The 10,563-nt window shown below is 39.2% G+C and overlaps 1 long non-coding RNA gene across 2 annotated transcripts; it reads right to left on the reverse strand.

Annotated features, from left to right (window-relative positions):
• Positions 1 to 2,591: 2,591 nt before the first annotated feature.
• LOC130737825 (uncharacterized) lies at positions 2,592 to 9,842 on the reverse strand. 2 transcript variants are annotated; one of them, XR_009018970.1, is made up of 4 exons: positions 9,486 to 9,842; positions 8,395 to 8,458; positions 4,481 to 4,558; positions 2,592 to 3,044 (listed from the first exon to the last, which is right to left on the reverse strand). It is a non-coding gene; the product is annotated as an uncharacterized LOC130737825 (long non-coding RNA). The 2 variants fall into 2 exon arrangements; XR_009018971.1 differs by lacking the exon at positions 4,481 to 4,558.
• Between the last annotated feature and the right edge of the window lie 721 nt (positions 9,843 to 10,563).

Consider the following 10,563-nt stretch of genomic DNA (forward strand, 5'->3'; position numbering starts at 1 on the left):
CTATTTTTCTCAAGCAAGAAAGAGGCGCCTTCAGACGCAAGTGTCCTCTGCTATCCAACGCAGACGCACCTTGAGGACTACCAAGGGATCGTTCAAAAGCTACCTGAACCTTCTGGCAAGAAAGATTGACAAGTCTTCAAGCAATCAACTCACCGCCACATGGAAACGACAAGAGGATGACAACTACTTGTTCCAACTTCACGCTTGCAAAGTTCCTGATCCAGAGTTCTGGAAATTGAGTGTCCCTGAGGGATATGTTGGTACTCTGCCATATTCTCTCATGAATCGGACCTCCGCGCTCTCACTGAAATTTGGAACTTGGGTGTTTGTACTCCTACCCACTCACATTCCTGAAGTTGTTTCTCATCCTAAGAAAGCCAACGCTGACAAAGGAAAGGAGAAGATGCTTGAAGAGGCAGATGATACAGAGTCACAACTGAACAGTTCTGCTGATGAAGATGAATCTGAGGGACTCCAAGCTGATTTCAAGACTGAAGGTGGAAGCTCAAGTGCTCAAGTCTTGGCGACTCAATTTGTCACCAGAGAAGACTTTGAAGACCACCGTGACCACATCAACCAGCAGTTCATGACTCTTGCCCAGAAAATCGATCAGCTGCTGACACGCTTTGGCTAATGGCCAACTCTCTATCCTGAACAATTCGCATTTACTTTTATGTTTTCAGACAATTGTTCTCTGATTATGCATATTTTTATCGTTCCATCATGCTTATCGTTTTATAACTAACGTTTGCCATGTTTACTATGCATATTATACCTTTCTACTACATTCTTTTCCCTTTCATTTTAATAATGCCAAAGGGGGAGAAAATAGGAATTAGGAATTATAGAAAAGTTAAGATCAAGTTCAAGGTTGCTTCCTTAACCTAACACCATAGTTTTATACAACTCAGGGGGAGTAATATGTTTTGAATAAGTTGTTTTTTAACATTTATCTTACCCAATTGAGGGGGAGCATAAATTCTTTTTACTCTTGATCATTATCCTTTTCAATAAAAATTGTCATTATCAAAAAGGGGGAGATTGTTAAGTTCAAACGTGTTACGTGTTTCAATCTTATTTTGATCCTAACAATTTTTATAAATACTTTTCTCTACTAAAATCTAATTCCAGATGTTAATGACATTTTTCAGGAAATATATATTATAAGGTCGCATGCTTCAACGAATATGTCTAAGCCTTATAAGGAAAAAGAAGTTTACACAAGATATGACCGCATCGTCTAGTAAACAAGGAAGACACTTGTTCTGTATCGTTTCATGCCACGTCATACCTCAGAATTTCAGAAGATGCCTTTGAGCGGGAAAGTCAAAATTGTATCTCAACTATTTGCTCCATGCTTTAGTCAGAAGGAAACTAAACTGGTCACGTGCAAACTGATTTACTTTGAAGAGAGAAGTCTCGATGACCAATGAAGAGGAAAAAGGACAACACGTCAACATCACTTTTCCAAAATGTCTCTCTTCTGCAAAGTAGCCCAAAGCTATCACCACCTACTAGCTGACAAAGTACACCTTTTTGGCTAAAGGATAGCTTTGAACAGCAGCATGCATTTAATGAAGCTACCAACCGGAGATTTGAATCAATGGTTAGATGACACTCACAACGGCTACGAACAAAGGCCAGATTTTGTGTCTCAACGGCTACACAACTAGCAAGGTCATATATAAAGGACATATCTGAAGATTGAAGAAAAGAAGAAGAGAAAAATTTATTGCGAGAAAAGAAAGAACTCAGAGCAGTTAATCAAAACATTCTTCAAAGCATTAAAAGCTCACAGCAGATTTCCTAAGAGTCAAATCCGATCTCATACCTCTGCTAAATCAAGAGAGAATACCAAACCTTAAAAGAGTCAAACCTCTTCCCTTACTTCTCTCTTAGATTCTGAACTCCTGTGTGTTCCAACGTCTTTTCAGAACCCAAAACACTTGAGAGTTCCAGTGCCATAAATTGTCTACACCAACTCTTTTGAGAAGAGATTTCTTGTAGAGCCAAACAATCTTGTTGATTGTAGGAGGAGTCCTGTACAATACTTGGAGAAGTCTGTGATAATACTAGGAGGAGTCCTGTACAATACTTGGAGAAGTCCGTGATAATACTTGGAGAAGTCCTGTCTAATACTTGTATTGGAGAAGTCCTTGATACTTGCTAGTGAAAATCTTGGTGGTGGCCAAGTACTGGACGTAGCCCAATCGTTTAGGGTGAACCAGTATAAATTCCTGTGTGCTGATCGTTCTGCTTTATTTACTTACTTCCGCTGCACTAAACAGTTTTTGAAAAGTCACCAGAACAATTTTCTTAAGAACTTATCTTCTTTTCATAAACTAAAGTTTTAACAAGTAATTTTTAAGAACACAATTCAAACCCCCCTTTCTTGTGTTACTTATTTACATATCAACTTATTCCCCAAAGACTCCCGAAAGACTCGACAAGCTCTGATACCACAGTGTAACACCCCGATTTCGGTGGCGTCACTTTAGTAACCAAAGAAATAACTTAAGCGGAAAAACGTGAATTATTTTTTTTCGATAATGTAAGTAAAGACAGAAAGAGATGAAACTCTAAAACGAAGATAACAGAACTAATATACAATATGATTACAGCCCCCACTGTAAGTTGTAAACCACGTCACGAGTAACCCTCCAGTGACGGAAAGTAAAAGAGAGTAACGCCCGTAGGCAAAAGTACAAACCAAGGTAAAAATACTGTGTCCGCAACACTAAACCTCAAAATCTGAGAACAAGTTGGCCCAGCGGCCTAAGAAAAGACCCCCTAAATCCAACCAGCTCTCTGTGATCTCCATAGGAAACCACACAAAAAGCTACCGGTAGGAAACTACCATGTCCCCAAAACTGAAGCATGACGGTCAGAGCATCGACACTACTCCTACACTAATCCCATCTCGAGTAAGTCTCTCGGTGGCCAGTGGGGTCGACCACCCCCGAACCGTAGTCCTCCTGATCAAGCTTCTTCAACCTAGTTTCCCCTGAAGGGTGAACCATCGTGAACCGGTCCGCCATACTCAACTGACAATGGCGTAGTCCGCCCAAACACACACAGAAGACGCGAGGGTCAACTCCAAAGAATTATATAAATAATAAAACCAGATATATAGGGTAATAATTATTTAGCCTCTCAGGCTTATACGTTTAGGGATAACATCCTAGGGTTGCATATATCACAATGAATATAAAGATCATAATAACAATTAGCATGCCTCAAGTAGGATAAACAGGTACCAATCACACTCAGCAACTAAGTCAGCATGTATGTTGCATGAAATGCAATGCTGGGTAACAAAATGCATTCCGGAAGAAGGATGGACACCATCGAGTCAGCCCTAACACCGGCCAAAGTGGGACCATTCCGCTCGGGCGCCTCTTACACCACACAAAAGTAGTCAGATCAGCAGTGAACCCGTAGGTCTGCCATTCCGTCTGCTACTAAGGACCACCGTAGTGTCCTAAATATGGAAATCCGGGTCTTATGACCATTTTGGAATCCACCGAGGTCCGGTATCACGCCGTGTATTAACCTCAAAATGAGTGCATGAATGCAAGTGATTAGCCAAACAACGTCTCCGACCTCACTCGACACGTCGTCACGTGTTCTAGCTAACTTATTGTCTCTAAAAAGCCTACCCTAAGGCAAACGTCGATTCTGCGACAAAATGAATTAATCAAAAGAAGAAGAAGATACTTTGGAACTCATGGTTCCCGGCTAAACTTTAGATAGCCAATCAATAAACTGCTCATCGAGCGAAAAGGTACCGAAGTACTTGGAAACTTATAGTCTCCGGCTAAACTTTAGATAGCCAAACAATAAACTGCTCATCGAGCGAAAAGAGTATCAACATACTCGAAAACTTGTAAGTTCCTCAAAACTTGGACTCGACGACACTTATCATATCTTCAAGACTAATATTCAGGCTCTAAGCTCTTATCTAAAGTTGTTATCATTGTTCAAGGGGTTTAGAGATTGATTAATGTCTTATGAATTTTCTTTGAGAAAATAGATTTCGTTTAGTCTTATTATACTTCCTATGAGTTTCAGGGATCCCATAATACCAATTAATTTCTGAGAAGGTCTCGATCCATTAAAATATAACAAGGTCCGAACTTCGTTCGTCCTTTCAAACTCTCTCAAAATCTCATAAAAATTCGGCATGACTTGCCCGTAATCCTCACTTTCCAGAAACATAGGCACGAGTGGAATAGCATCAATGAAACAGCTCAACCAATAGGCATAAACAGCATATTCCAACACATCCTAAGTTAACCATGTAGCACATAGCATGCGAATCATTTAGCACACAATATCATGGCATCAAGTACTCAACAAGTTCGGCCGAAGCCTCAGAAATCATTTCAGACATTTAGCAATTAGGTGCATAACACATAAATCAAGTCGAATTTCATCGACACCTAAAGCATTATCTAGTAATTCAGAGAGTAGCCCTCACCTGTAGCTCCTCCAGCGTTTTCCTCACAAACTCCTTCACGTTCCTCGCCTTGATCTCCAGGAACCTCCTCAACAGAACCTTAAGCAAAAATCACGGAAATTAACACGATGAATCAGAAACTCAGCAAACGATAAGTCCTAGGATTACACGGTACATTACAAACTCCGCGGTACGACAATCTAACGCGTTAAGACAAGTTTTCGAAAAAGTCGGATTTCCTCCCCCCCTTGGTATAGCTCTCGGCCACTTTCCTTAATTGGGAGGGTCGATTTTTCTTCGATCAAACTTGGTTCCTAGGTTATCATAAGTCGTAACTAAGGCGGATCTAAGCTCAGAAAAATTTCCGGATCGAAAACTGATATAGGGGTAGTTTGGTCATTATTTTAAACTCAGAATTTCAAAACTGGATTTTTGAAAAACAAATTGGATGGGGACGTCAACAACGACGTTTATGACGATAAATCCTACTAGCACTAAGCCAGGTCGATAGATTTCAGCCCAAAGGTTGCGACTTTGCCGAAAAATGGGTATTTAAGGTAGAAATTGATCCCGGCGGCATTTCGTCGACATTTGACAAAATCTAATCCGCAGAACACGCTCAGGAGCATGCAGGGAAGAAGTTTAGACACTGAAATCAGCGTATTTGAACAGTTTTTCAAAAACCTCAAAATTTTGAACTCAGAAAGACGTAGGAGAAGTGGACGGAAACGACGATTCGAAGGAGAGTATAGTTTACCTACCTCGAGGTCTTCGATTAGCGACGATCGGTGAAGCAAACGGGCAAGAAACGACGAAGATCCGGATCTCTCTCTCTCTCTTGATGCTCGCGGGTTTGGGGAGGGGAAATGGGTATTTTTTTGCAAAAAAACAAATTTTCAAGCTATTTATAGGTTTTGGAAAAAAACGGAAAAATGATTTTTTTGCGATTCCGATTTTTCCTGCGCGTTCCTCTGCGCATTCTAAGATAGGTTCTGGCGACAGAATTCCAGAACTCAAAGTAGGATTCTTGGAATTAAACCAAATGATCCAAAGTCGGCATGAGTCGGTGTAAGTCGGTTTATCCCTAAAAACTACTTTTTGCAGTGATCGTCGGACGAGAAAACTTCCTTCTGAAGAAAGATTAGGAATGACGAGAGAAATAGGAGAACGCGGGTGGAATCTTCTTTTGCAGCTCCGAATAGAAAAAGTCTTCATCGTCTGTCGATCTTAGGTTTTCTCGAACTATCAGGGATTCTGTTTCGGCAAACTTCCGAGAATTGGAATTTGACGTTCGTACTTTCCAGGATTTCGCATCGAAATAATTGTTTAAGGACGGAAAAGAGAAGTTCTAACATTTATCTGAGGATTTTTGGAATTAGTTTCCATCGTGTCCTAAAGCGTAAATTAACTATTCACTAATACCTTTGACCTAGGATTAAGCGTATGTTAGTCGTGCAATAACTCTTATCGGTGTTTCGATAAATTCTTGGACTTTTCCTGAACCTTTTTCCTTCACAAATTTATCTTAATCAAATAAACTCTTTTATTTTATTCACTTATCCAAAGCTTTAAAACTTGGGCCTTACACTTGTATTATCTATTTTATTCTGTGAGTTGACCCTCGCGCCTTGGCTTTGTGTTCATGTTTGTGTTTGGGCGGTCGGCCTGCTGCCAGACGTTCAACAGCCGATTCGAGATGGTTCGTCGTTCGGGGAGGACCCGGTGCGAAATGACTACTACTGAGCCTTCGACGTGGACCCGGACTTCATGCAGGATCAGATGAGGGTCGATGTTAGGGGTGTAGTACATCGGGTGTCGTTGTCATAGCTCTGACTGTCATTTCTTATTTTGGGGCAGGGTAGGTCCCCGACTATTAGCTTTTTGTGTGGTTCTCTTCCATGAGGATCACAAGGAGTTTGTCGGACGTAGAAGTCTTTCTTTTGGAAGCCGTTTTGGGCTGACTTACTCTTCGGAGGACTGTATTTATAAAACTTATGACTCTATTTATGAGTCACACTTATTTGCCTGCGGGCACTACTTTCAGTTATTTGATGTTACTTTCCGTCACTTGAGGACTATCGTGACGATGTTTTTAGTTGCAGCGAGGGCTGTACTTATACTGTATATTAGTCGCTGTTAATCGCGATTGGGTTGAGTCTTTAATTCGTCAAGTCTTTTATTTACTTAAAACAAATATCGAAAAAAAAATATACCTGCTTTTCCGCTTTATTTTATTTTTGAGTTACTAAAGTGACACTCGGAAATCGGGGTGTTACACATTCATGGTGGCAAATTATACAGAGTAATAATCATAGGCCAACAAGAATATTTCTTTCCCGATATGTCAAATGTAGCAAAGCCATCGGAACATAAGCCTAATCTTACGTTTCGGGGTTCCTTAGCAAAAGAAAAGTTCTCCTCGACTTTATCAAAGTGAATCCAAGCTTCTGCATCTGATGGATGACACAAGATATCTGGCTCCCTGTGATGCTCATGATGCCATCTCATTTGACTAGCTGTTTGTGTCGAAGAATACAATCATTGTAGCCTTGGAACAAGCGGGAAGTACCACATATTTTTCAGTGGAACCAACTTTACCTTACTTTGTTTCTTTACCTCTTTATATCGCTTCTCCTTACAAAACTTACAACTTTGCAACATCTCATCTTCTTTATAATACAACATACAACCCCCCGGACAACATTCAATCTTCACACATTCTAGCCCTAGTTCAGCAACTGATTTCTTCGCATGGTATAAATTTTTAGGCATACAGTTACCATCGGGCATTGCATCACCCATAAATTGCACCCATTCATTAAAGCACCCCTCAGATAAACCATAGTCTGCCTTCAAACTTAGGGCTTTTAGAGAAGCTGACAGCATAGAATATTTATCACAACCATCCTATAGAGAAGAATTTGCGGCGTTCAGCAAATTAAAGAATTGAGATGCTTCAGGGTTAGGATCTTCGGTCATCATGTCCTCTTGCTCAAGATAGTTACCAACTACTGGTCCAGCAGCATCCATCACCAACTGCTCATAAGTATTATACATTTCCCTTGGCCCACTATTACTGTAGTAAGAGTGATCATCAACCATTGGGGGCATTTGAGGAATCGGTTCTCCATGATTTGTCCAATGGTAATAATTAGGCATGAAACCTTTCTTACATAGATGGACTTTCACCAAGTCTGTTTCTTCAAATCTCATGCACTTGCATTTCTTACAAGGGCACCTGATTTTCTGACCTCCGACAACAAATTGATCTTGTTCACAACCATACTTAATAAAATCATGAATTCCTATAATGAATTCTTCAGTCACATGCCTATCACAATCCAATCTATTATCCATCCATCTCCTACTTTCAGGCACATCTATGCTTCTAACACACAAACACATTAATCAACCAATAAGTATTAGTTCATTCAATGAAACCCTATTACTTTAATCAACCAATAAGTATTTCTAATAACTTTCGTGGTATTATATACACATATACAACATATGCTTACTTTAGGCTTACTTTATTATGCTCTGATTATTTCTGGGCCTGTTAAATTTAATGGTGTACCAAATATTAGTAGCTGCTATGAAAACAACATAGGCTTACACTTTTGTACTCTAATAATTATACAGCATAGGCTTACACTTTTGTACTCTAATAATTATTTTCAGAATATCCAAGTACTGGGGTAGAAAGTGAAAACATCACAAGCCATGATTACAACCATGATTAACTAAAAGGTTTTGTAAAGAGGATGAAAAGTTGCTTCATTTACAGTGCAATTTTCACTAAAAAGAGGTCAGAACTTTCCTCACTTGAAAAGAATAATCATAAACCCTAAACATATTATAATAATAACCTCATCACAGTTGTCACCATACTGAATTGAGAAGAAGACAGTTAGTGACAGATTGAGTAAAAAAACCTTGATATTAAAAGTTGTACTGGTTCCTCTTGGCTTGGTGTTCTGGTTCTGGCAACAGCTGGATCTACAAGAAGAACTAACTGGTAAGCCTTCACGTCATAAAAAATTAATTATGCAAGGGTAACTGAAATAAATATGACACAACATGTGAACTGATTCGAGAGATTTCATCAATGTGACTAAGACAAGTCAATTACCAAAATAAGTTAATCAAGCACTGCCACTCTGCCAGTATATCACACTTCTCAACATTACATATTAAAAAGAAGATTGATGAGCTTGCTCAACATTACAGAGTGCAAAAAATAGGCAAATAGAAATAGAACAGTAGCCAACTAAAACTAATAGCTAAAATCTAAAAGGCTAATGATAAAACTAAGAAGCCTAACACAACAGAACAAAAATACAACAGAAACGAAGACTAATGATAAAACTAGAAGCATAAAACTTATAATGTAAACAGGAAATGTTTCTACTCAAAGCAACCCAGTTTAAGCATGTTACTCTCTTTTTACATCTAAATGATGCCTTCTCTAGTCCTATCTGCACCATAGCATGAATGAACAAGGTACAGAAGATAGAATACTTCAAACAAGTAACACCATTTCTACAATGTGTTTCATGAGCAAGTAATTTCACAATTGAAGTAATTTCACAATTGCAACATTCTGTAATAAAACTATTCTATGGAGTAATGATACAACTAAATATGTTAATTAATTCATGTTTACATCTCAAATAAAACTCTTATTTTGTGAACTGAAGCACAACTTCACTAGAAAGTAGAGAAGACAGAAACAAATGTTTTAAATAACAACACCCGCCAAAGCTGCCAAGTCACGGCTGTCCTCTCTACCCAGGAAAGATCAGGACCCATAAAACACCACTGGCAGCAAATCAACATATGAAATGAATGTATATGAAATGTCATAGCATTCCCATAGAGTATCAGCTCTGCGATATGCTCTATCTTTCCCATAAAGCATTTGGGTGAATGAATGTATATGAAATGTTTTACATTGTATTTTAAACAATCAAAATCTGAAAGGAAAAGTCACAAATATTGAAAAATCCTAAAAACAATATCATACCTCTTGTTGTTCCTTGTGTTTCTCTTGCCCCTTTTCTGCCCCTTTCGTTTTCTTTACACTACCCCTTTTCGTTTTCCTTAACTGGCAATGGAGGATGAGGGCGGCGGCGGTGGAGAGGAGAGGATCTTTCCCTTAAGCTTATTGTGGTTTGCAAGCGACTAGCGGTGGAGAGGAGAGGGCGACAGCGGCCACGTGAGATTCAGACACGCGAGACACGCGAAGGGAAGGTGAGATGAGAGGAGAGGGCGGCGACGGCCATGTTCAGACACGCGAAGGGAAGGTGAGATGAGAGGAGAGGGCGGCGGCAGCCATGTGAGAGTTTTCAGTGTTTGGAAATGGTACTGTGCGAGCATGAGGGATTGGTTAAGTGTTTGGAAATCTTTTAACCTATTAGTGTTTTTAAAGTTAAATATATTTATTTCAAAACATAAAACATAAAATATCATGTAGTTCAAATGGCTAAGGCATTCCCTTTGGCTGACAAGACCCAGGTTCGAATCCTGGAGAAAATTATTCATTTTTAAAAACAATTCATTTAGCGACGGAATTTCTGTTACATTTCCGTCGCTAACTTCTTACGAAATTTACCGAGGGTATTAGCGACGAGAGGTAATCAGCGACGGTATAAATTCGTCGCTAATTTGCAATATAAAATATTAAAATGGAATTAACGAGGGAATTAGCGACGGAACAACAGCGAGGGGTAAAATCCGTCGCTAAATATTAAAATTGAATGTTTATTTTCAAAACGCCGATCCGTCGCATTCCGTCGCTAATAGCGACGGATTTCTTTCCCTCGCTAAAATCCGTCGGTAAATCACATTTTTTTAGTAGCGCAACATGGTATTTTAATTTTTGTAGTATTACAGACAAAGTTGTTGATATCATTCTAATCATATACAAAATGTCTGTCAGATTGCTTCTTTTAGAGGTTATATTCCTGAATTTCACAAATATGTTCAGACCCCATTTTCAAACCAACTCACTGCACACGTTTGATGCAGTCCACAACAAATTAGCCTTTGAAATTATGAGGAGACATGGAAGGTAAATTTTAAAGCATGCAGCGTTTGAATAT

This window comes from Lotus japonicus, chromosome 2, assembly GCF_012489685.1.
Source record: "Lotus japonicus ecotype B-129 chromosome 2, LjGifu_v1.2".
Lineage (NCBI taxonomy): Eukaryota > Viridiplantae > Streptophyta > Magnoliopsida > Fabales > Fabaceae > Lotus > Lotus japonicus.